The sequence below is a fragment of the Lepidochelys olivacea genome, assembly GCF_965140295.1.
Source record: "Lepidochelys olivacea isolate rLepOli2 genome assembly, chromosome: 3".
Lineage (NCBI taxonomy): Eukaryota > Metazoa > Chordata > Testudines > Cheloniidae > Lepidochelys > Lepidochelys olivacea.
The window spans coordinates 136,603,369-136,628,134 of record NC_140413.1 but is presented as its reverse complement, the minus strand read 5'-3'; the positions used below and the strand labels follow the sequence as shown (position 1 = coordinate 136,628,134).

The 24,766-nt window shown below is 41.8% G+C and overlaps 1 protein-coding gene across 1 annotated transcript in view; it reads right to left on the bottom strand.

The window, feature by feature from the left end:
* Nucleotides 1–24,766, bottom strand: part of RYR2 (ryanodine receptor 2) — a 717,900-nt gene that overhangs the window by 482,256 nt on the left and 210,878 nt on the right. The window lies entirely within an intron of this gene.

Below are 24,766 nucleotides of genomic sequence, written 5' to 3'. Positions count from 1 at the left end.
TGGAACATATAACGCCCAACATCAATGGACATTACGTGCAAAACAGTAGAAAACAAAACACCAAAATGTCATTTTATACTTTTGTAAGGGGGAAAAAAACTGAGTCAATCAGTTTCAATGTTTAATACGGTAATTAATTTAAAAATTATCACCTGGGAAAATGTTTGGGCCCTCTCTATAAAGTTTCAGAAAGACAAAGGACTGTCTACTGAAATACACTGGCTGCCACTAAAAAAAATAGCTCTGTATTTCCTTATATTTAGAATAAAAAATACTGCAATACAGTAAATCATATGCCCTAATGTTTTACTCCTAACTAATGCTGCTGATCTTTTGTTAACGAAGACCACTGTAGTAGTTCTTCATAAATTTTCACTGAATGCTTTAGTGCAAAATATGAGTAATTTCAAACAAAAATGTTTCAGTTCCTTATTACCTGAGGAATCCCTATAATATAATGATCGCTCAGGCCCCAAATGTAGGTTTTATTATAAAAACTGTTCAATAAAAATCAAATGTTTTCTCTTTTTTGATGATATATCATTTCAGTTAATAGAGAGTTTTGGATTTCCAACACTACCACATTCCACTAATGGAGAAGAGAAACTGTTATACAACTTTCAATTTGTCATTCGTTCTTAGTTTTCTGGGATTTTGACTGTTTGGACTGAGATCCATTATGACAATTCTAACAATTGTCGATAATATGTGTTACCTGAACCCTGAGTTTGTTATCTACTGCAGTCAATATTAGAGAAATCCTTTCAAAATTAAGCTTCCTATGTTTTTAAATAAATTAAGATGAATAAGAAATAACGACCATGCTGTACAAAAAAAAAACAAAACAGGTAATACCTAAAGCCAAAAAAAGCAATAAGACAAAAGATATCTTACTAGATGAAAAGGAGTAGTCAGGTTAATTTCACTTGAGAGTTTGCCATTCATCATCTTGTTTTCTTGACATCCCTTATGCTGAAATTGTACGTATGTGCTATTTTGCTTCACAATCAGATGGGAAGTTGATGCAAGAGAGAGCTAAATTAATTAAAGCTATATCATGTTGCCATGGTTCTTCTGGAAGTTTTTCTGCAAACCCAAAATTTACTTAAGTGAATTAGGCAGCCAGAATTGTTTTTGGGAAGGCTGTGAATCCACTTAAAGCTCAAGCTGCATTATTACTTGTATTAATCAATTGCCTCCTTATTGCTGACTTGTCTATTTGTTTTAGCAGACAGCAAAAACATTTTACAGTTTCAAGAGTCAAGCTTAACTTTAGACCACGTTCTCAGAGGCTGCAGTACACATTGTACCCATGTATTGGCGCTCTCAAAACCCTACCTTTGCAAGTACTTGCAGGCTTTTGAACATGCAAAAAGGACCTGTACAGATTGGTCTATGAGTGGAATTGTTTGAGTTGTACACATTATGTATATCAGGCTTTGCAAGCATAATGGCGCATGGGCAATTTTGTGGATGCACCCCTTGCACCTATCTTTGAGGGAATGACCCTTAATCTAGTGTAAGAATACACATCCTTCCATTGGAAACCCTTCATTCTTAACTATGGCCAAATCCTGCAGCCTTTAGTCCTTACTCAGGCAAAATCATCACTAAAACTATATTACATACACTCATTATTCTAGGAGAGCCTCTCACTCTTGTTGTAAATAGTAAGAATGCTGGGGTGAAATCCTGGTCTTGATGAAGTCAATGGTCAAACTCCTATTGACTTCAATAGGGTCATGAAATCACTCTACTGTAGATATAGCAATATATTTTTCACAGCATGGTGATAAACACACCAGCAGCCATTCTACACTAATGCTGCCATATTTCTAATGCTGGTGCTGTCAAGGGAAGTTGCTGGAGGCGCAGTACTTTTCAAAAATCAAGCCAATTATGTAAATGCCTCAGTACTGCCTTAGGATCCTAATTTTTAAAAATCTGGCCTGTAAATATTGACATTTTCCTCTACCATTATTTATTACGCAGGACAACAAATTCCCAACGAAATATGGAAGGCAATATAAGTAGTGTGGCATAGACTCTAATGTTTATATTACAACTTTTGCCAAAAGAAAGAAAATAGCATTAACTAAGGCTGGATGACCACTATGCAAAATTTGATGAACTTATGTAGATGTGGCCAGCTAGCAGATCCCAAAACAGGAGACAAGAGTACTTTGCCCAGAGATTGTTGCTGCTCCTAAGGACTGGATTTTAATGCTTAACTGACAAAGGAATATTTCTTGAATTTATGTAGGGAATGAATGCTATTACAGTTATGAGGACTATCTGAATTAGAAGTACAGTACTAGTCCACTAGAGAACACTCCAATTTGCAAATTAAAAATAAACTCATCTGATTGGAGATAATCACCTTTAAGAGGCCTACTCTAAAGACAGGGGTATATGACCACCTCCTGCAGGAATTCAATATGTGTAGTGCTATAAAGAGCAGAATGAGGTCCAGGGTTATATTCTATTACTTTGTGGGGTTGGAATTAGAGCTGGATAACATTTTTTGTACAAAAAAAAATTGTCAGTGGAAAATACAGATTCAGCAACACTAACGTTGAGCATGAGTCAGTTTTGCTGAACTGTTTTGATAAAAAAAATTCAACATTTTTTAAATGAAACATTTTGATTTTTCAGTTCAAAGTGACTTTTTATTTCAAAATGTCTGTTTCTCATGAAAAAATCAAAACCATTAAAAATTAAAATTGAAACAAAACTTTTCAATTTTGTCAAAATAAAATATTTCATCAACCCAAAAATAATTTTCAATTTACCAAAGAGTTTAAAAAAATTCATTTTCAGTTCATCCCAAGTGATTTTTTTTTCACAACTGCCAACAAGGAAAATATATATGTTTTTCTACACAGCTGTAGTTGGAATAAGGTTGATACTCCCATGAAGCATATAATATTAGGATTCGTACAATATTTTCTTTTTATGACCATACTGACAACATACTACAGAGCAGTCACCTTTTGCTTGCACACACTTGTACAAGCACAATAAAGCTCTCCTGAAGGAACTTAAGGCTGTTTCACTGGTTTAACATGGTAGTTAGCTGTGGACTTTGCACCAACCAATGGAATAAGTTCTATTTCTTGGCATCTCTATTGGAGTCCATGAAAGAAATCATCATATCACCCAAGTATTCATTTTAAATCTGTCAGGTCTCAGATGAAGGACAGGTTATGTGACAGCAGACCGCTGTGAAATCCAAAGTTTCAATTCTAAGTTAATCAAGCCTGAAAGCCATAGTCTCTTCAGCCAGAAAGGCATAAACAGTATCACTGCTACTGTCTCATTCCTATCTTTTGTATTGCTGTGAGTAGCAGTGGAAAAGGTGAAAAGACATGTAACAGGGACCTTGCCCATTTTGCAAGAGGTCATTCTCCATTTCACCTCCCAGGTCTTGAAACAGGGAAACAACAGGGCACTTTATTGTTTCCAGATGCAAACCAATCAAGAACCAGCCCACCAAACTGACTTACCATGAGTGAGATATTTCTGGGTGTAGGAGTCACTCTGCTAATCCAATTTTCTACAATTTAAGTTGTGGTGTTCATCTCCTCCTCAGTGAGAAGTGCACATTCAGAGAGGAAAACTTTGCTCCACCCACGATGGAACTTCTCTCTCAGAGGTAAGGCTGATCACATTCTTCCTAGTGATTTATGAAAACTCAATCAGACATGTTGACTGCCATGACCTACACAGGTCTGTTATCTCTAGAAAGGATATTGCTTCAAGACTTCAATGTATTATTGTGCTCTAGCTGGTGGATGTTGTGTTCTCTCTCTTTTTGGTATCCATTCCCTGACATGAATTGGGAAGATCCCTTAAAAAAATTGATTCTCTGCATTCACCGGGTGAGAGAGTACAGAGTATACAACTAGACCTGGATCTCTTCTAATGAATGAGATAGGGTGGGATGCAAAGGCGTGACCTCGAATTATTGGACAGAACTCATCTGAACTCTAGAATATTGAAGCATGCCTGTGAGTGATATCAGAAGTCTCAACAGGCTCCAATAAGAATTGATTTTCTGTTTCTGTGATGCTACTTGTTTTCCTTTATGGCCATCTTTATCTTCTGTTAACATTCTTCTGAGATGGGATCTGGTACCTGATAGCATTCATCCTCAGCCCAGGCCTAGGATTGATTTCTCTGGCACCATGTGAGTGTTCATCCTGAATCCAAGAACTATATCACTGTGTATGTGTGTTTCAGCTTTGTCTCTGTACTGAATTCTGTTCAGAAAAAATTGTCTCGGAAGAGATAGATGAATTTTCTTCTTCCCTAATGCTAATATTTCTTGCTACCACGTTCCTGGATACCCCAGGAGCACATGTAAGATCAAATGGCAATAATCAAAGCTCGGGGTGGGAGAAAAGGAAGGCTCCCATCCATCTGAAAAACAAAAATAATTGTCTGAGAATGGTGACATGGGAATGCTTTGAAGGTAAGCCTCCAGGGAGAATTTATTTAGCTGTTTCAGAGAGGGCCCTGCTCTGTTTGTCCCCAATTCTGAGGGTAGAAATAGGATGCAGAGTGGGTTGTAATATTCTGATCTAAAGTAGATGATGGATGATTTTATTCGTGTCATGAATAAAACCCCCTCCATAGGTTGCTGAGACAGGGAATGGGGTAACACTGTTCCTGTAATTCTTCCACAGTTTCACAGGGTACCTACCCTCCTTGGACATAAGAATGTAAGAATGGCCATACTGGTCCATCTCGCCCAGTATCCCATCTTCCAACAGTGGCCAATGCCAGGTGCTTCAGGGGGAATGAACAGAACAGGAAATCAAGTGATCCACCCCCGGTGCCCATTCCCAGCTTCTGGCAAACCTCTAGAGGCTAGGGACACCATCCCTGCCCATCCTGGCTAATAGCCATTGATGGACCGATCCTCCATGAACTTATCTAGTTCTTTTTTTGAACCCTGTTATAGTCTTGGCCTTCACAACATCCTCTGGCAAAGAGTTCCACAAACCTGCTGCCTATTAATTTCATTGGGTGACCTCTAGTTCTTCTGTTATGAGAAAGAGAAAGTAACACTTCCTTATTTACTTTCTCCACACCAGTTATGATTTTATACGTCTCTATCTCTCTCCCCTTAGTCATCTCTTTTCCAAGCTGAAAAGTCCCAGTCTTATTAATTTCTCCTCATATGGAAGCTGTTCCATACCCCCAAGCATTTTCGTTGCCCTTTTCTGAACCTTTTCCAATTCTAAAATATATTTTTTGAGATGGGGCGACCAGATCTGCACACAGTATTCAAGATGTGGGCATATCATATTTATATAGAGGCAATATGATATTTTCTGTCTTCTTATCTATCCCTTTCCTAATGATTCTTACCGTCATTTGATCAAAGCTATAGGTAGCTCTTTTTGTTCCCAGACTTCAATCTGAAGTCTGATTCTGACAGCTGCCCTCTATTGCCTCAGAGCTATTAGCGCTGCACTTGTTCTAGCTATGACTTGAAAAGAGGTATTTTTTTCTTGTTGCACTTCATTGGAATGCTTCAGTCTGCCATACGACTGTATTCCTTTCTACGGTATCTTGCAGAAGTCAGGATTGTATGTCAACTTTTCTGACTCTAAATAGCCTCAGCTTGCCATAATGTTTCCCAGTACATCACTAGCTAGAAACCAAACCCCATATACCTGCATGAAACAGGTTTGAATGCCACTTTTTTCCCTCTGCACCCAGCTATGTATCACTGTCCTGTCCACCCATATTAGTGTTCCTTGTGAAAGCATATGGGGGCACTTGCAGTGTTAGATGACAGTTCATATTTGTTTGTTTATTGCTGGCCTGATACCACTTGAAGAAGGGGGCTGAGGTAATGCCTGCCTGTCCTCAGCTGCCCATGAAGGGCCTACATCATGAAGAGTCCACTCTTTAAGGTAAAGCTCTCCCCTGCTTAGATGTGCAAAAACCCTGACCAGGGAAAACAGCCATATTTATGTTGGGTAGCAATACCAGTTACATTTGGACTAGTGCAGAGGCCCATTATTGCTCTTTCTAATGTTGGCAACATCTGTGCTATATCATGTGCCCTCTCCCCATGGTGTGCAGGGAAATGAAGCGCAGCTGAGCACCGCAGTTCGAGGTGTGGTAGCTGATCCAGGCTACAGGGAGATCTTCCATCTGGTGTGCTGCCCTTCTGGCTTTACTCCCCTCATGGAGAAAGGAAGGAGCTCCTTGGCCCAGAGCCAGCATCTTTCCAATCCCACCCACTTCCTTTCCTTCCCAAGGGAAGAAAGCCAAGGCAACCCCACCCAGACTGGGCTATGAGGGAAAACTTTGCCCACAGAACCAGCTGAGCTCCCCAGCAAGACACTCAATTAGTCAGAGGGAAGCAGGATATGCAGACCCTTGCTTTTGCTTCTGTCTTTCTTTCCTCGGCCCAGCTCACCCCTCGACAGGGCATCAGCCTCTTCAAACACTTCACAACAGGAAGCAGAACTGAGAAGACAATCTCCCCACAGATTTGAATCAGACCGACACCAACTTTGTTAGTCTAAGATTTGAACAGAATTTCTCTGAGAAAAGTTCTGCAGCAGGAAGGGCTGGCTGAACTTCAAGCTGTTGTGATGGCATTAAAAACTGGAGGGAACTTCATGAGGTGGGCCTTTCCCCTGCTGCTAATGACTGAAAGGTCTGGTTCTGTCCCCCAGGCTGAAGTACCCATGGTAACAGAACTGTGGACATTACCACAAGGAAGAATGGAGAGCAGATATAAATCCAACCTACTCCTATCCTCCACTGTTTTCAGCGGAACACAGCAACTTTGGCAACTGGGTACTGCACACTGCAAATTAAGTCTTCATATTCATTATTTTGCGGGGGGGGGGAGGGTGTTATTAAAAGAAAATAGAGGGGAAAGTCTATTCCTCTCACTGCTCAACCAACCCCTCAGAAGTCTCCTCTACAAAATCATTCTTGCTAAGACAATTATGAAGAGATGCAAAAGAGCAGACTTCTACACAGTGAAAGTGACAAAGTACATTTCAGACAAAACATCCAGGTCTTTACGTGAAAAAGAGCATACAGGCATAGCCATTATTTAAAGTTTAGAGAGCTAGACAAACACAGCACTGAGCTGCTATACTGGGATTTGATCACATAGATTGTTACCATTAGTGGGAGTAATGAGGCTAAATCCTGGCATACGGCACTAAACATGTGCCCTTTAGACTTGATTACGAAATGAGTGGCTTTAAAAAAAACAAAACAAAACAGAACACATTTGTGAAAAAAAGATGGATTTAAATTTAAATCATAGACAGTCACCAAAGCAAGCAGGCTATTTGTGGTGGCCCAAGTAGAGTTGGGCAGAGATCTGGGGTAACAGATCTAACCTCCTTCCCCTTGCTGCAGTAGCAGGACTGTCACATCCATAAGACATGACCCCCTAAAGTCCGGGGTGGAGAGAAGGGTTAGCAGACAGATCTGAAATATTCATAAAATTATCAGCTATACTTGGACTCCTTCCCAAACCAATCATTTTCCTCCATTCTAAGACTGTCAAGGCTGAATCCCCACTCTGTCATTTTGAGTGTAGAAGGTGGGGGCCTACAAGGATGTTAAAAATTAATACTTGTCAATCCAGGCTTGTATTAAACTCCCAAGGTTACAGCTTTTCTCTGAACTTGGCTTGGTAAATGCTGCCACCACCCAAATGCCCAAAAAAAAAAACCCCTGAACCCAGGAAGAAGCACTTGGGAATTCCTCCCTGTGGGGCACCCTCAAGCCCTTTCACACCCCCATCCAGGGAAGAGCTGAGAAAAAAAACAAAGGAAATTAGCTGCTGCTAGCAGCTAATCAAACAACATGCACAAACCTCCTAGGACACCAAAAATCCCATCCTGTTCTTAAAGGTAAATTTTATTAAAAACAAAAAGGAAGAAAATACATCTGGAACTTAGTCTTTTGCAAGATTTTAAAAGAGCGATTCCAAAAATTAAGCACCCAAAATAGCTTTCTTGGCGGTTAGCTTAAAGGTTACAAGCAAATAAAAGAATCTGAGGTTAGCACAGAGGAGTCCGCAAGCCTTAAAAAATAAACAGAAATAAACCTAATCATGTCTTCCTAAACATTCCTAATTTACTTATATATTTGGGTTGTTAAAATTAGTTCTCGATATGATCTGATGGTTTTCATATCTGGTTCAAACTTTAAACAGCGTTCCTGCTGCCCGTCTCTTCAGCCGAGAGAGAACAACAGACAAAGGGAAAGTTTCGTTCCCGATTTTAAAAAGTTCTAGCCTTCCCATTGGCTCTTTTGGTCAGGTGCCCACTTTTTTTTTTCTTTACCTGGGGGACTTTTTAATCTTTTACAGGTAAAGCAAGTAGAGAACAGCTACCAAGAGGGATTTTTCAGCTAACTGGCTGGGTGTCCATCAAAGGGAGCTACCCCCCACCCACCCCTGCCACACACACACTTCATTTATCACAAAGGCATAGAAAGTCATTTAACTGTGTTTCGCTGCATACAGGGAGTTCACATAGGCTTTCCTCACATCTTTGCACCCCTCCCCAAACAGACACAGAGGAATCCAACTGACTCGACTTCCTACTGAGCCTTAAGTGACCGAGGAAGTGGGTCAGATTTTGCCCTTTGTACACAGGCTACCCTGAAAATAAAATCAGATAATAGTTTCCTGTTCAGTGGTGTGAAAAACAAGTCTTAAACAGGACAACCAGGAGAAGTGATTAATTAGCCATGACTGGATGATTAGCTAGGAGTTAATAGGCTCATAATACAATTAGGTTGGGACACAGTTTTAAATGAGCGGTGGCCATATACAGCATTTGCCTGAAAAAACTAAATGATCTAGGAGTTGGAGTGAAATCTGTGAAATTAAAATTTCAGTCCTCTCCCATGGTAGGAAAATGGGTTATATTTCATATGCATGTCCATGTACACTGTGGGCAATCTGACTCTGACAGTCTGTTAATAAGACCTGACATGGATTAAAGAACGTGCAAGAAGAGTCTGCCAATATTACTCTCAATATCAAAAAGGGTGAAGATATGCTCACACATTACAATTAGGACACCGTATTAAAAGTTACTACATGAGTTTATTCTATGGTTGGTTAGCTTCTCATATAGTCCAGAGACTATAGTTTAATGCCCTGCTTTCAGAGCTCTGATACACAATATCTTTTGGGCATGAAAAAAGATGACAATTTGATTAGCATAGTTTACTACAAAATCATCATGCTTTTTATAGAACAAAACAATGGCATCCTGGAGACTGGAAACTGTTGCTATCGGGGGGGAAAATTCTGATCTTGGATCCAGAGAGCAGACCCTGACTCTGCTATTCTACTCAGCTCTATGTTAAGAACTGTTATCAATAACAGTTACCATGTATCAATATCCAAGAGCTATCAATTCCACTTGAGAGGTGGAGGCGGAGGGGGGGGGGGAATGTTACAAAAGGTATAACCAAAAATAATGGGATGAAATTAGGAAAGCAAAATTTAAACGAAACAAGGGAAACTTAGTTTCTCACTTGTCATACAGACAGAACGATTGTGTTTGATACAAAAGGAATTCAAAGTTACATTGTTCACCACTGAACTCTGAAGTCAGTGGTTGTGTCCAATATAAACAGGTTCAGGTCATCCAATGACAGTAAGCAGAACCTTTTACAGTTAGAAAGGTGTGACTAACTGGTAGCACACTTTGATTTATTTGTTTAAGACTGAAAACCACTGGTCTATGTCTATGCAGTCACCTCTGACAGTGGACAGCAGCAGCTGATTATCTCTACCTAGCAACACAAAATAAGAGTTTAGAATATGAACTGAATACCGTATCCAGCTGAAATTTAAGGAGAAATTTAGATGCGTGGTTTTGATCTGCCTCAGTTGGAATTTAGTAGAATGTTTCATGAAAAGTTCCACAAATGGCCAGGTCTATCTGTGCAAGTCTCAGCCAAAATGTAGCACACCTCTCGCAGCACAAAGACACTGAAGCAGCTTAGGCAGAAATGTTTAAAAAGAGAAAAAGATGCCCAGTTGGTGGCTAATGTGTCAATCTTGTTCATATGGGGAAGTCAAACAAAACGTTCTAAGGTTCTTTGGACACAAGCACAATACAAATTGCATGTATTTGTCCTAGTCAGTTTGATTTCCATACTATGTTCACCATTCTAGTGTCTGCATGGACATGTATTTTGGTTCAACAGGTCCTTTCATCCATTTAAGAAAGAGGATTTCATCCACGGTTAGTTCAAATTTTATTTGCATCACCAGTTAATTACATGCAAAAATCCTGCTTAAAAGAACATTATTAAGGTTGCAAAATTAAGCTCTCAGAAGTTAGGAACTGCCAGATTAAAGTTTTCCCCCTTGTGCATGTGCATTACAATACATTCTAATTACAGAATCATGTAGTATTTTTTCTCTGCTGACAAGAGTAATGATGAGACTCAAGAGATCTTGGGTTCTAGGCTTTAAAAGAAAGTGGGTTCTAGTGAGCACAAATGCTTCTGCCTATTTACCCCATTTCTTCCCAGTCCCATTCTCCTCACCTAGCCAGTCCTAGTCTCCACTCCTCAGGCTTTTCATCCCAGTTCCAGTCTCCTTTCCAAGTCACTCAGTCCTCCCACCCCCCGTACTCCTCATCTGATCTGTCTGTCTCTCCCCACCTTGCCTCTAGTCTCCCACCTTGCCACATTCCCTGTCCCCTTTAGTTCCCAATTTCAGACTCCTTCCTGAGGTTCCTCATCCAAGCACGGTCTCTCTCCCTCCACCATTTTCTTGTCCCAGTTTCTTTGCCGAGCCAGTTCCAGTTTTATCCCACATCCCACCTCCTCATTAGATCGGTCTCCCCTCTCTCCTGACCTCCTACCCCATCCCATTGATCCTCAATCCCAGGCTACCTACCCAGCCAGTCCTAGTTTCAATCCCAACTCCTCATCCAATCTCAGTCTACCCCTCATCCCCATTTGCCTCGTCAGTCCCACACTTGTCCAGCCTCTCCCCCTGCTTGCCAGTACCAGACTCAGTCCCCACTCCCTCCTACCAGACTCAGGTCCTAGTTTTACTCCCCTCAGGCTGTTTATCCTAATCAACTGCCCTTGCAGATCAAGGTCTTGACTGTAAGAGCATCCCAATGACAGAGGGGTGCTCAACAGACACACTCCGTGCAAGCTCATATACTGGCTGGGAGCATCGGCAGACAGACAACTACAGCCACAGAGCATTTTAAGGCACTCAGGGTTCCAGAGCAATAGGTAACCACCTCTCACTGGTTTAGGTTGACCCCCAAAATATACCAGTCCTCTATCCTTTGAAATCAGGAAGCTTCTTCCTCCACATTACCCAACCCAGCAGGGGTGACACAGACAGCATAGGAGAGAGTTTCCCTGCTCTCAGTTCCTGTGTCCGACTTTGGCTTGGCCCACAGCAGTCCAGAGCTACAACTGCAAGGAAAGTCCTGCTCAGCCCTGCACTGGGGGATGTTCAGTGAGGACAGAATCACCAGGGAAAATAGCTGCTAAAAGAAGTTGCTACTGATCATTTGCATACTACAATTTTTCAAAAGCTTACAACGTAGTGAAACTTGGGCAGATTTTTAATGGGATGGAAAAAGTCACAGCCTTGACACAATGGCCATCCCCCTGGCCAAATGGCAAGCTTCTGCTCCAAAGCAGAAGAGTACTTGTTATTTTCAAATAAAAGGTTATCCAAATTCTTTAACATGAACAAAACATTGTGTTCTTCCCTAGCCTCATTCTCAGGAACAGCAGAACCGTTCTGACTAATGATTTTCCAAACAAGTTCTGCCTGTGACACATACAAGGCTTGGATAAATGCTTTGGATAAAAATTATAAGCAACTGAAAAAATGGTCATATTACTGAAGGTGACAGGCAACCTTAACGCTTAACCTTAACCCTCAAGGGAGAGTTAGTCAGGCAGCTCTTTCATGATAGCTCCTCTGTTGTCAGTATATCAAATCATAAGACCAATTCAGAGATGAGTCTAAGGGAGTCTTGGTCGGATCCATCAGTGTGTATGTTACACCGTTTTAGCCTCCCTTATACCTCATCCATTTACTAAAGTGTAACTTACTCTCCCTTACCATATCCCTTCTGAATTTGTCCAGTGAGACAGTGTACAGGAGTCTAAATTGGTTTAATTCAGTCCAATGGTCCAGAGGAAGGAAGTAGCAAGAAAAGCCTCTAAGAGGAGGTGTATAATTTTGTGGGCTGAAATAGGCTACCCCCATTCTGAACCTATGACATATCCTGGCTCCTCACAAGTAAATTACCTGCCTTTAGACTCTTTTATATCTAACTTACACCATCTTACATATCACCTCTCAATTTGACTTAAACTGGAGAAATCTAATAAACCAGGAAGAAACCAGTACTACTTAAATTGATGGAACCGTAAAATCTGTTCTGAATTGGGAGGCAAAAGGGCTGAAAGTTCAACTCATAAAAACCCACTTTTACAGCTAGGAGAGTTGGTCATGAATCAAAAATCTAAAACTGCTTTAAATATGGCAAAAAGACATAAGATAAGGCATTTGGGAAATTGTTCCTATTGCATAAAGCACTGGTTAATGTTTGTAATCTCCAAATCCTCAGGAGGTTTGCATCCCGTGTTAACAAAGGGTTTAGAGGTTTTAGATTTAAGTACGAAACCATTTCAAAGTGGTTTGTGGCAAATTTAAAAAAGACACATTACACAGAAGATCCGTTGCTAGAAAGAGAACCCTAATGCTTTCCTAAGTACTCCAGTATATGACAACAGACATTTCTTCTGCCTTATTGAGAAAGAGATATTATATCAACTGGAAAGTGATTATTTTTAGATTGTGAATGCTGCTCCCCCTTCCCTTCTGAAGAGTCTAGGTGACAGAGTGCAACTTTACCTATTGTACAAAAGAGTCTTTTGTTAGAGGATAATTTTTATAAAGAAGATTTGGTTTAAATCTAACAACATGTGTGAAAAGTCACTGGGGTTTCAGACAACAGTGGTAAACAGGGGGCCTGACAGGCACAGAGCGTTTCTTGTGTGTACATTTCCCCACACAAAGTCCACAATATGGTGTGTGCTGTGCACTGTGGTATGGATGGCAAGGAGCAGGGGTTTGAGCTACAGACAAGTGTGCACGCACACACACAAACCCCTGCACAGACACACATACATATACCTTGTCTACACTGGTGGTGGCAGCACATAGGGTATATACAGCTACATGCCGCAATGAAAAGCAGGCTGTAGATACCTGGGACAGGGAAAGGTTCTGGCAGGGGAGAGCTGGCAGAACCTTTCCCCACTTCCTTCCCCCTGCCAGAGCCTTTTCTCCACAGCTGGAGCCTTTCCTTCCAGTGGGGAGGCACCAGGATGCTAAACTGCTAAAAACAGCAATGTACACATGGGGAACACTAGTTGGATGTATAGAGAGCAGTGCAGGGTATAAAGCCTAAGGTTCTAGCATGTCTATACTCTACTCACCTATGCAATGTCACTCCATATACACTGCTATTTATACCCATGCTAGTTAGATGTGTAGTGTCTGTATGCTACACGTTGCCCAAAGTGTAGATGGTAACTTAACTGCCAAAATAAAAATCCCAAACAAAACCATTCCTTCCACTTCCCACCACCAGTTTTTCCTTTTACGTATGCACATCTAGGCTGTATTCTCCCCCTCCCTGTTGCTCCTGGATGCACCAACTTGGTGTTGATTACTGGAGCCACCGGCAGGGGTTGGGCCCAGACCTCCTCTAGAGACACCTGGGGCACAATGCTGTAGGTGCAGGCAGCCGGTGAGTTCCCCACCTTCCCAGGGGCAGTGGGGCCCAGGCTTCAGCCCTGGGGTGGAGAGGAGGCAGGCTCTGGCTACAGGGCTTTGGGCTCCAGCCCCAGGTTCTGGCCGCACAGCAGCAGTCCCCAGACTCTGGCCACACAGCTTTGGGCTCCATCCCGGAGTCCCATCCTCTGGCCATGAGGCTTTGGGTTGTGGCAGCAGGGATTCAGGCTCTAGTCCCCTACTGCTTCCCCAGGCCTCCATCCAGGACTTAATTTGTCCCCAGGGTTGCCAGGGCTGAGTAAGTCTGCTGTGAAAAGTGATACGTGTATGTTTGTTGATAGCACTTTACATAATAGATTTATTAGCTAGCAATAAATAAATTACAATGATTTGGGCATGTATACATGCATACTTATTTGGTTTTCCTAAAGCTAATTAAGCATTTTAGGAAAAAAGTGTGTGAGCGGCCACCAGCAAGAGTTGGTGGCCGTATTCTGAGGCCACCAAAAAATTTGTGCCGAGAATGCAGTTTAGACTCATCACATTAAGTGCTGAATATGAAATACACCCCTAATAATAATAGAAATTAAAAGATCAGCAGCTCATTAAGTTTATTTTCTGAACTTTGTTTTTTTTTAAGGCCTGAACTTGCAAGATGGTGATTTCAATGGGAGTCAGAGCATTCAAGACCTTGCAAGATTGGGCCCTTTTGAGTAAAGCAGACAAACTTACTCAGCAATATGAAATATTGCTAGGATTTAGCAAGCAACAAAAATAGATCTGGGCAACCAACAGCGTTTTCGACTTAGACACCTCATGCACTTGTGGGAGGTTGGCAGACAGATTACTCCCTTGTCTCCTCACAACATCCTCTTGCATGGTTATGGTAGCACCACCTTTTTTCCTGTCCATTTTCTCCCTCTCGTCCTGTTCTGTCCTTTTTTGTTTATTTAACTTCCTTTACAAAAAGAATTGCTCTTTATCTGGCTTCCTTTTTCTCTTGTAATGCCCTTTCTCTGTTCCCCCACAGTATACTGTGGAAAGTGGTAGCCGTCATGAGGTTGGGCCCCATTTGAACTCAGCTCAGCTGGAAGAACAGAAAGCATAGGTCAGCATGCTGTTGCCTGAGCCTCTAAGGGCTGGTCAACAGAACAAAGTTAATTTGACCTAATGACATTGCTGAGGGCTGTGAAAAACATCATGCCCTGTGCAACATAGATAAGCTAACCTAACCTAAGCCGCAGTGTAGAATTCTTCTGTCAACCTAGCTAAAGCCTCTCAGAGAGGTGAATTTACTACACCAGTGGAAGAACCCACTGATGCATTTCTAGTGTAGAAGTACCCTAGCTCTCAACATATGAGCTGCTCCTACGATTGGCTGCCTTAAGTGGCCGCAGTGGGAGAATAATGAGATCATGGGCACCTTTCAAGGGGCTGTGTCACTTTACCTGCAGCTGTGGTAGCATGTTTGCAAAGGGAAGCAAAGTGGCACTTGGGCCAGGAAGCTATCCTCCTCCTTTCTCCTCTTTCCCTCCAGCTGGTTTCCAGGTGCTGCCCTCTCTGTGCTCACACCACCAGATTTGGAAACAGTGCTCCAACAGAACACTTTGTGCACTGCTGTGAATCAAAAAGCAGTGATGGGCAAACTAAAAAACTTGGTTCTGATAAGGACCTAAAAGAAACCAAAATAATTTAGGGACAGTATCCAGACTTTTCTAGCCTCTAAAAAGCTTCAGTTTGGAGTTTTGGGAGAAGGTTGAGGTTCAATCTTATTTCAGCCTGACTGATTTGTCCATCCTTACAAATAAATTGATCTATTAACATAACACTGTGGGTTTTAGGCTCCCTGCAATCAGATCTGTGCGAGTGGGCCCAAGCACAACCCCACTGACTTGAATGAGGCTCTGCACAAGCATAATGGTCTGTCCACAAAAATCCAATTCCAGGACAAAGGTCTTAAATCAGGAGAAAGTCCATACTGGCTGCTGAAGCACAGAAATGGGAGACAGGAAAGCTGGGTTCTATTCATGACTCTGCCAAAGTTTTTGTGGCCTTGGACATGTTTCTTAACCCATCTGTCCCTCACTTTCCTCATTTATAAAAGACAGAGACAACACCAAGAAAGGTGCTACAGAAATACAGAGTACTATGTACAGGGGAGGATTAATTTTCCTCACTAGAATACAGTATCTCCACCATTTGAAAGGTGTTTGTAACCCTCCCTTGGAATTTGCAAGCTCCTGAATTGCCAGACTGAGCCTCTAGGGGGCCCTACCAAAAGACTACAACTACAAGGGCTACAAGAGCCTGGCATTTGTGGACAGAGGGATGAGGACAGAAGGGATCTAGAAATGCTTTCTGAGGCCAACAGTGAAGTTTCTCCATGGGGTGATCTGGACAAGCAGTCCATTGACCCAATGACAGGACTTTACTGCCCCCCAGCCCAAGGACAGCCTGACTTAGAGAGACAACAGATTTAGTTTCAGTTTTGAGTTTGGAAGCTGAGAGTGACACCACAGCTCAGTGAGTCATTACTGAACTCCCACTCACCACAAAGGGAGTTCTTGCACTGCCATGAGATCTAGCTGCACAGATTGGGCAGTTCCCACTATGCAGCGACCAGCATCCCCAGAGAAAGATCTGACCTGGCACTGGCTACTGTGAGCCAGCCGAGACCCACACAGGACTCCAGATCAGGGAGCCAGCAAGCCTGGTAGGGGTTAGGAGAGGACCCTGCCCCACCCCAAGGTGAAGATAAAGCAAGAGAGCTATTTTCATACTTTTGCTGGAGCTTTTGTTAATGTATTTTATTTATCCCTTGTGTACTGGGCTTTACGCTCCTTGCCAGCTAGTTGTATTGATTTTCTCAAGGGACAACACCCTCTGCATGGCACTGTGAGGAGTCATCTTAGATAGAGGCATTAGGAGCCAAAAAAGAACACAGGATCCAACCCATGAGAGGAGAAGGGAGAAGCTGCTCCTAATATTGGTGATACCAAGCTTCCAGGAGAGAGAAGGGCAGAGTCTTAAACCGCGCCTCGGGGAGAGCTACATTTGTTATTCCCATTATACACTCAGGGAATACCTGTTTTCTAAGAATAAAAACTTTTTAACTGTACCCACTGTTGGTAGTAACATCAAAGGAAATTTTGTATCAACATCAGCACAGAGGAAAATTCTTACCACTAAGCCTATAGTGGGACTGCTATTATTTCAGGCACTCTAAAGGCCAGATTTTGCAGGGTCCTAAAATATCCACCACATCCTACCATTCAATGATTCTAAGATGATTGTTTCGGGTTTTCTTATCAGAATCATTTTTAAAGGTTTGCATATAGATTTTAAACCCTTCTCCCTTCTTTAATGCCCCTCCAAAAATATACCCTTCCACACACACTTTTAAAGGGTTGCCAACCCTCCAGGATTGCACTGGAGTCTCCAGGAATTAAAGATTGCCATGTGATGAAGCTTCCAGGGATACATCCAACCAAAACTGGCAACCCTATCTCTCTCTCCACACACACATATTTAGCCAATTAAATTAAAAAAAAGAATTAGAAAGTCATTCTGGTTGTGAAGATTAAAAATATTATCCTTCATCCTTCCCTACTTCCTACCTACCCTTAGATATGGAATAGGGAAGTGTCAAGAGTAGAATAATAAAGCATTTAAACAATAGAGCATCCACTCCTGTCTTGCAGGGTTTTGTGTTTATTCTTTTATTGGGTCAAATGAAAAAAAGTGGATAGCTCTCTAGTATTTCCCAAACAAAATAAAAAAAATTGATTATTAAAGAATAGCCACACATCAAAGGATGTTATCTGACCACACAAACAGTTGTTAAGTAGAGTAGAACATATGTTCTCATTGGTCCTGTCATTTCATTTAAGATATTGTAGATTTAATCAAAGGTGAAGCTAGTGTGGCTTCAAATTTCATGTTGCAAGTGGAAGCTGCAGATCTGCTGTTTATATTACAAGTTTGCATGTGCGATTGCAGCATGTCTTCCATCCTTAGGCTTTTAATAACACTTCAGAGCTGCTCAGTGACAACCGCCTGGAAACCTCACAGGTCTTTCAGATACTCTGTCAGACCCTACAAGCTGTGCAGGGATGGACTTCATCCCTTCCCAGATTCTCCTCCCTTCTGTTCACCATACCAGACCCTTTCTCACACACATAACTATACACACAGCAGACTCAGGTGCAGCTGAGACAGCAACTGGCTGTATTCCAAGAATACCACACAGCACCTAACGGATGAGGTCCCAGGCAGCTGTTGCGTTGAGCGGATGCTGGCTGGCACGCGCAGAGTTCTTATATAACTGGTGTGGCATCCTCCAGTGGGCCACAACCAATAGGGGGTAAGCTATACTAATTCAATTACAAGTTCTGGACAAACTGCATAAGTTCCTTGCACAAGGTTAGTGTGAAGTAATACTTTGTAAAGCTAACAGCCAATAGCTGCAGGTATCACAAAATTATAGCAAGTGTGCATATTATAACTGATCTGTTTATATTTTAACTGCATATTCACTTATATTATTGTCAAACATTTTCCCCTAAGCTTATAAATATTTGGTTCTTATATTCTCAAAAATAAATATTTAGCTATCTGCTAAGTTCTCTTCTTCTTTCTTGTCACTTCCCTGTTCAGGATCGGCAACTTTTATAGCCTTCTTCCAAAACTCATGATCATATGCCAGGCTGTCATGCAGATTGTTCTCTCCAAGATCTGCCAATATTTAGTCCACATACTGAGCTTTTGGTCTCCCTGTTGGGCAACTCCATCCACAATCATTGCAAGAGCAATCCTAGCAATATAACTCTCTGATCTCTGCTGGACATGCCTATACCAACATAGCCTAGGCTCCCTCCCCCCTCAGCTTGTCTTTAGTTGGAGTGACCTGCCTTAAGTCCCTCACAAGCTCTTTTTGTTTCCCATCATGGAGTGTCCTTAATGTCCTTTTAATGTATTTTTATGTATTATAGGAATTATATGCCCAATTCCTACACTAAAAATGCATTAAAAACATTAAAGTTGTAAAATCAAACTGTCAAAAGTTAGGAAATGCCAGAATTAAAGCTGCCTATACAACCTTAATTTGACTCACTAATGCATATGCATTATGGTACTTCTTAAATTACATGAGCATACACTATATTTTCCACAGGCCTCTTCCACATTCAGTGCACAAGATGGATAGTGCTCACTTAGTGAGCAAGCTACTCAATATTTTGTTTTCTCCCCATTGTTTAATGTATGACTCCATGTCTTATTTACTTTAACTATTCAAACCCCTGCTCCGAAGACATGAATTTCCTCATGGACTTTTCTATGGTGCTCATTACTATAGTATCGGAGTGATTCAAAATATTAATGAAATTTATTTTTACAACACCCTTGTACAACAAGGGGCTTGTAGTCTCCCAGCTGTACAAATGGGGAACTGAGGCCCCAAAGCCCAAATTCACACAGATACTTAGAGGTTTCAGAGTAACAGCCGTGTTAGTCTGTATTCGCAAAAAGAAAAGGAGGACTTGTGGCACCTTAGAGACTAACCAATTTATTAGAGCATAAGCTTTCGTGAGCTACAGCTCACTTCCTCAGATGCATATCGTGGAAACTGCAGCAGGCTTTATATATACACAGAGAATATGAAACAATACCTATTCCCACCCCACTGTCCTGCTGGTAATAGCTTATCTAAAGTGATTTCCAGCACAAATCCAGGCTTTCTCACCCTCCACCCCCCCACACAAATTCACTCTCCTGCTGCAGTTTCCACGATATGCATCTGAGGAAGTGAGCTGTAGCTCACGAAAGCTTATGCTCTAATAAATTGGTTAGTCTCTAAGGTGCCACAAGTCCTCCTTTTCTTTTTACAGATACTTAGGTGTCCAAAGAGTCATTGAGCCAGAGAGAGAAAGCCTCTCTGCCAAACTACAACTGACGAGCCGTATGCGGCTCTTTTACAGTTAAAGTTTGACTCACGGAGCCCCTCACACACTCCCCCCCTCCCCCCCGCCCATTCTCCACCTACCAGACTGGAGGGAAGGAGCATAGGTGCCGACTCCATGGGTGCTCCAGAAAAAAATTAGCAGGTGCTTAGCACTCATCAGCAACCAAGCTCCCCCACCACCCACAGCACCTCCCGCCCACAGCCATGCTGATCAACTCCTCCCCCTCCCTCCCAGTGCCTCCTGCATGTTGCGTAACACCTGTTCAGCAGCATGCACAAGATGCTGAGAGGGAGGGAGACGAGCAGGGACGAGGCATGCTCAGGGGAGCAGGCAGGGCAGGGGCAGAAAGAGGCAAGGTAGGGGGAGATTGGAACATGGGTCCCCCACATCCCAGACGAGTGCACAAACCACTGCACCCCACATTTACGTGCCTGTCTCCGGTGAGAAGGGCAGAACTTAGGACAAACCCCATTGGTCAGCATCTCCCATTCGCTGGTGTAAGTGGCCTTCTGCTAATGTGCTGGCTTTTGTTGATCGTCTTCTAAGGCATCTTCCCCCCGCCCCACCCCCTCATTGTAGGGAGCCTAGGTGCTGAACTAGGCTTTGTGGATTGCAGTGTTGTTCCAGTGATTTTCCAGGTGCCTAAAGATTAAGTATTGCAATGCGTTGCATCACAGCATCTAAGTCCTTTTGTGTATCCAGGCCAGAGAGATTAAGGTCAAAGATTTCTTCTAATTTTGTGTGCCCAATTTCAGACACCAACAACCTGATTTTTCAGAGTACTCAGCATTATATAGCACTTTATATGTTCAAAGCACAGCTCCCACTGACTTCAGTAGCAGCTGTTAGCTCAGCACCTCTACAAGTCTCCAGTCAGGCAAATGCAAGCTCTGGAGAGGAGCACTCTCTCATGGACACAGACTCTTGCTCCTTCCACCCAAGTGTGATCCCATTCTGGCCTATCCCCCACAATATGTCGCTGTCCCAGTTCTGTCTTGTCCCAACCACTGGCTCCTTGGCCCAATCCCATTCTCCTCACCTAGCCAGTCTCAGTTTCCACTTCTCAGTTCTCTCATCCTGGTCCCAGTCTCACCCTTCCAGCTTCCCCTTCCCAGTCCCAGTCTCCCTGCCAGTCTCTTGTTCAGTCATTTTAGTTCACCCCCAATCTTCCAGCTCCTTGTCCTCAGTCTCCTTGCCCAGCTAATCCCAGTTTTTTATCCAATTTGTCTTTCTCTCCCTCCGCCCCACCCCAGTCTCCAGTCAACACTACTACTCACATTCTCTAGTCCCAATCTCCCTTGCAGAGCTCCTCACCCAATCTGTGTCTGCCCCACCCAGCTCCTTGTCCCATTCTCTTTGTCCAGTCAATCTCAGTTCTTTTCCCCACACCCTGGTTTCTCATCAAATCTCTCCTTCCTCCTAACCTTCCTCCCCCGCTACACTTGTTCTCAGTCCAAGTCTTCTTGGTGAGCCAGTCCCAGTCTCCTGCCTGGCTCCTAGTTTCCTTGCCAGCCAGTCTCAGACTCCCTCCATCCCAACTACCAGTTCCTGTTTCCCACTTCACACTCTCCTGCCAGACTCCAATGCCAGTTCCTGCTCTCCCCTTCACTCTGCAGACTTCCTGTCCCAATGTGCTCCCTTCACATCTCCCACAGGTCCAGCTTTTGTCCTCATTGCATTTGAATCAGGCAACTTCCTCCTCCATGTCGTCTGGACCCAGCACAAGGATCAGAGTAAAGGAGAGAGTTTCCCTGCTCTCAGATTCAGAACCAAGATATGGACCTGACCTGTTCATCATCAAGCCAAAGATGCAGTTGCAGGAAAAGCCCTGCTCAGTCCCAGGCAGTGAAAAGAAAGGCCACACCCACCAAGTTTCAAGTCCCTGTTCCAATACACAGGAGCGATAGAGCTTTTCAAATAAAAAGCCCACCCAATTTTTTTTATGTGGAAAACACATTTTTTTCTAGCCTTGTTGTCAGAAATGGCTGAAATTTTCAAAAACAGAATTCAGCTTGAGGCAGATACCCATATGGAAAATTTCAACCTAAGAGGTAAAGTTTAGCAAAGTTATAAGCATCTGCAAACAGGGTCTTATAATGTGAAGTGTTGGGTAACCTTAATAGATGTTGGTACCTGCCCCTATTATAATAATCACATGTCCTCTTAATAGTGTCATTTTTACTCTATATAGTCCTCTCTGTGTAGAACTTTTTCCATGACTCTAATCATCCTTGTCAACCTAACCTACATTGGATTTCACCTGTCACAGTGTTCCCAACTGTGTAGGCTAGTTAGGGCCTTCTTCAGTTCTTCATAATCTTTTCTAGTCATGACAAACTCTGTGTCATCTGCAAATTTTGCTACATAACTTTTCATCTTTTTCTTTGGAACAATAATATTAACCATGTGTGTGTTAATGGTGCTAGTAGAAATCAATGGGGCTTCAGTTTCCCCATATGTAAAGGTGGGGAGAGGGGATCTACATCACACAGATGTGAAGATTTTATTCATTATAAGGAATTTTGAGATCTTTGTTTGAAACATGCTTTTTAAAGTATGATTCATTTTTTAAAGGATTTTTTTTTTTTTTGCTTTCACAAAAAGACACTGGCTACTGACAAATTTATTTGACAAGCAGCTAGTTTCATCTTTCATTCTACTACAATGTATTTATTATTTTAAAGAAAGATCAAATAAATATCTGATGAATAAACAGTGATACACAAAATTAAATTAACCTGGCAACAAACGATAATTTACCATAATTGAACATGAGCAGAAATACAGCCTTTATGCTAGCTAGAACAAAAACCTGCTTCTCTCGTGGCTGAATTAAGTTACATTTGTCCTTTGTGTTGTGTTCCCTGAAACAAACCCAATTATACCATGATACAAGTCATTTGCTCTCCTTTGTCCTATAATATTTCTTCTACTCCTCTGTATTTATGATTCACCTACATGAGGCTCGCTAAGCTAGTACCTTAGAGTTATATATTAAACGCCCCCCAAAACAAGTCTAACCAAAGTATACAAAATGTAACTGACGTACAACTTGCCAGTATCTTTTTATGTGAATGTGTGAGAGAGAAAGATCAGTATGTACTATACAGGTAATGTCTGTCCATCACAGATATTCATAAAAGTGATTCAGGCCAGGAGTATTTTCTTTGATAGTAACATTAGCTATGTCTGTCACAACGGTATGATGCATTCTCTTCTCACTTTGGCCTGCAAGGTGGAGCCCTGGCCCCGGTCATTTTTTCTTGTTTTTGTAAAACAGTAGTGTCTAGACTGAGGCACCAATCAGAATCCATTTTCTTAGGATACGTAGAGTGCAAATAGAATGGGAGAGTCCCTGCTCTGAGGCAGGCTTATTTCAACAGTTCTGGTATACCCACCCGCTGAACAGGACCTAGTTCTGACAACATGGGAAGGAGGGTAGGAGTGTGTGTGTGTGTGAGAGAGAGAGAGTGTGCGCGTGCATGCGTGCACGTCAGGGCATGAAAGTCTGTCATGGATTTGCTATTCTTATCAGAAAAAATTGAACAGAATTCTCCACAGCAGGATGTGGTCAGGTTTGGGTTTGCAAGTGACTTCTGAGTCAGATCAGCTGCATTGGTTGAGATCTGGCAGGTGCTGTAATCATGGAGAGGGAACAGGACAGGTCCCTGTATATTCTTTATGATGGGGCTAGTTGGCTTTGGGGTGGGTTTCCTCATGACCAGCACTCCTGCCTTATATTTCATTTTTTTTACTTTATTAGAGAATCACGGTTACTAGTGGAAATGTAGGAGGGCTTTTGGGGGCTGGGGTGCCATTTGTAGAGAACAAGTAGTGTACACACACACACAGACACACGTGTATATATTTATATATTTTGTACAAGATCATTGGCTAATGATGAGATAAATTAGAATGATGTTGCAAAATCTCTGTCATGATATATTAAGATGACCTTATACTAATACTCAGGAGTCCACACAGTATCTGCTTAGTATCTTCTGAATGAGACATAATGAGAGTGAACTTGAAGTACATTTAATAGACTGCCACATCTTCCCAGTCTTCATTCCACATAAATATTTGAGTTTCTCATTGTCTTCGATTATGTGGCTCTAGGGATATGTATGTTATAGTTTTAAACAAACAATAAAATTTTGTAGAATTTCATTTACTGTTTCCTGTCAAGTGGTCTTCATTGCTAAATTTCGTAGTGAAATTTTCAAGTAAAAAATACTTTGTGTTTTACTTATTTTTCCATTGTATACAGCTGTTATGCTTTAATAGTTGATATTATGCTATATGACAATGGCATAAGATTTTTTTCCCCCCCAGATATTAAGGAGACTGTATCTTAATGCACATGCAGATGGGAGCTAAATTAAGGTTGCACAGGCAAATTTAATTCTGGCATTTTCTAACTTTTGCCTGCTTTTCATTGCAACCTTAATAGTGTTACTTTAATGTATTTTTATGTGTAACTAAATATATAAATATGTATGGCTTAGAAAAGGCAGAATGAACTCCTTTTAACACTTTGGTTTTTGATGTTATTTTAAAAAAATAAAAAATAAAAAAGGAATACTGCTTACTGGAAATAAAGGCAAAGTGTTTTTTACAAAAATGACCACCATGAAAATATAATAAATAATCAACCTGTAGATTTCAAAGTCTCAAAATATTGGGGGCAAGAACTAAGCAGGATATTTAAAAGGGCTGTAAAGAATTGTCCCTATTATTCTTCATGGCTGAGCGTTTGAAGGAGGTACCCCGACTGTCAACAACCTTAACACATAGGAATCTGCTCCTAAAAGAGCTAGGTTATTTATGAACAGCAATATCTGATTTCAGCCTTACTTTGTGTAAATCCCACACACTGATCTCTGCCGAAGGTACACAATTCTCAATAAGGACGATGGACTTCTTACAATATCTGGACAAGCCTTACACCTGATCTGGAATTCTTTGCGCACTCAAATCTGCAGCTAAAGTCCAT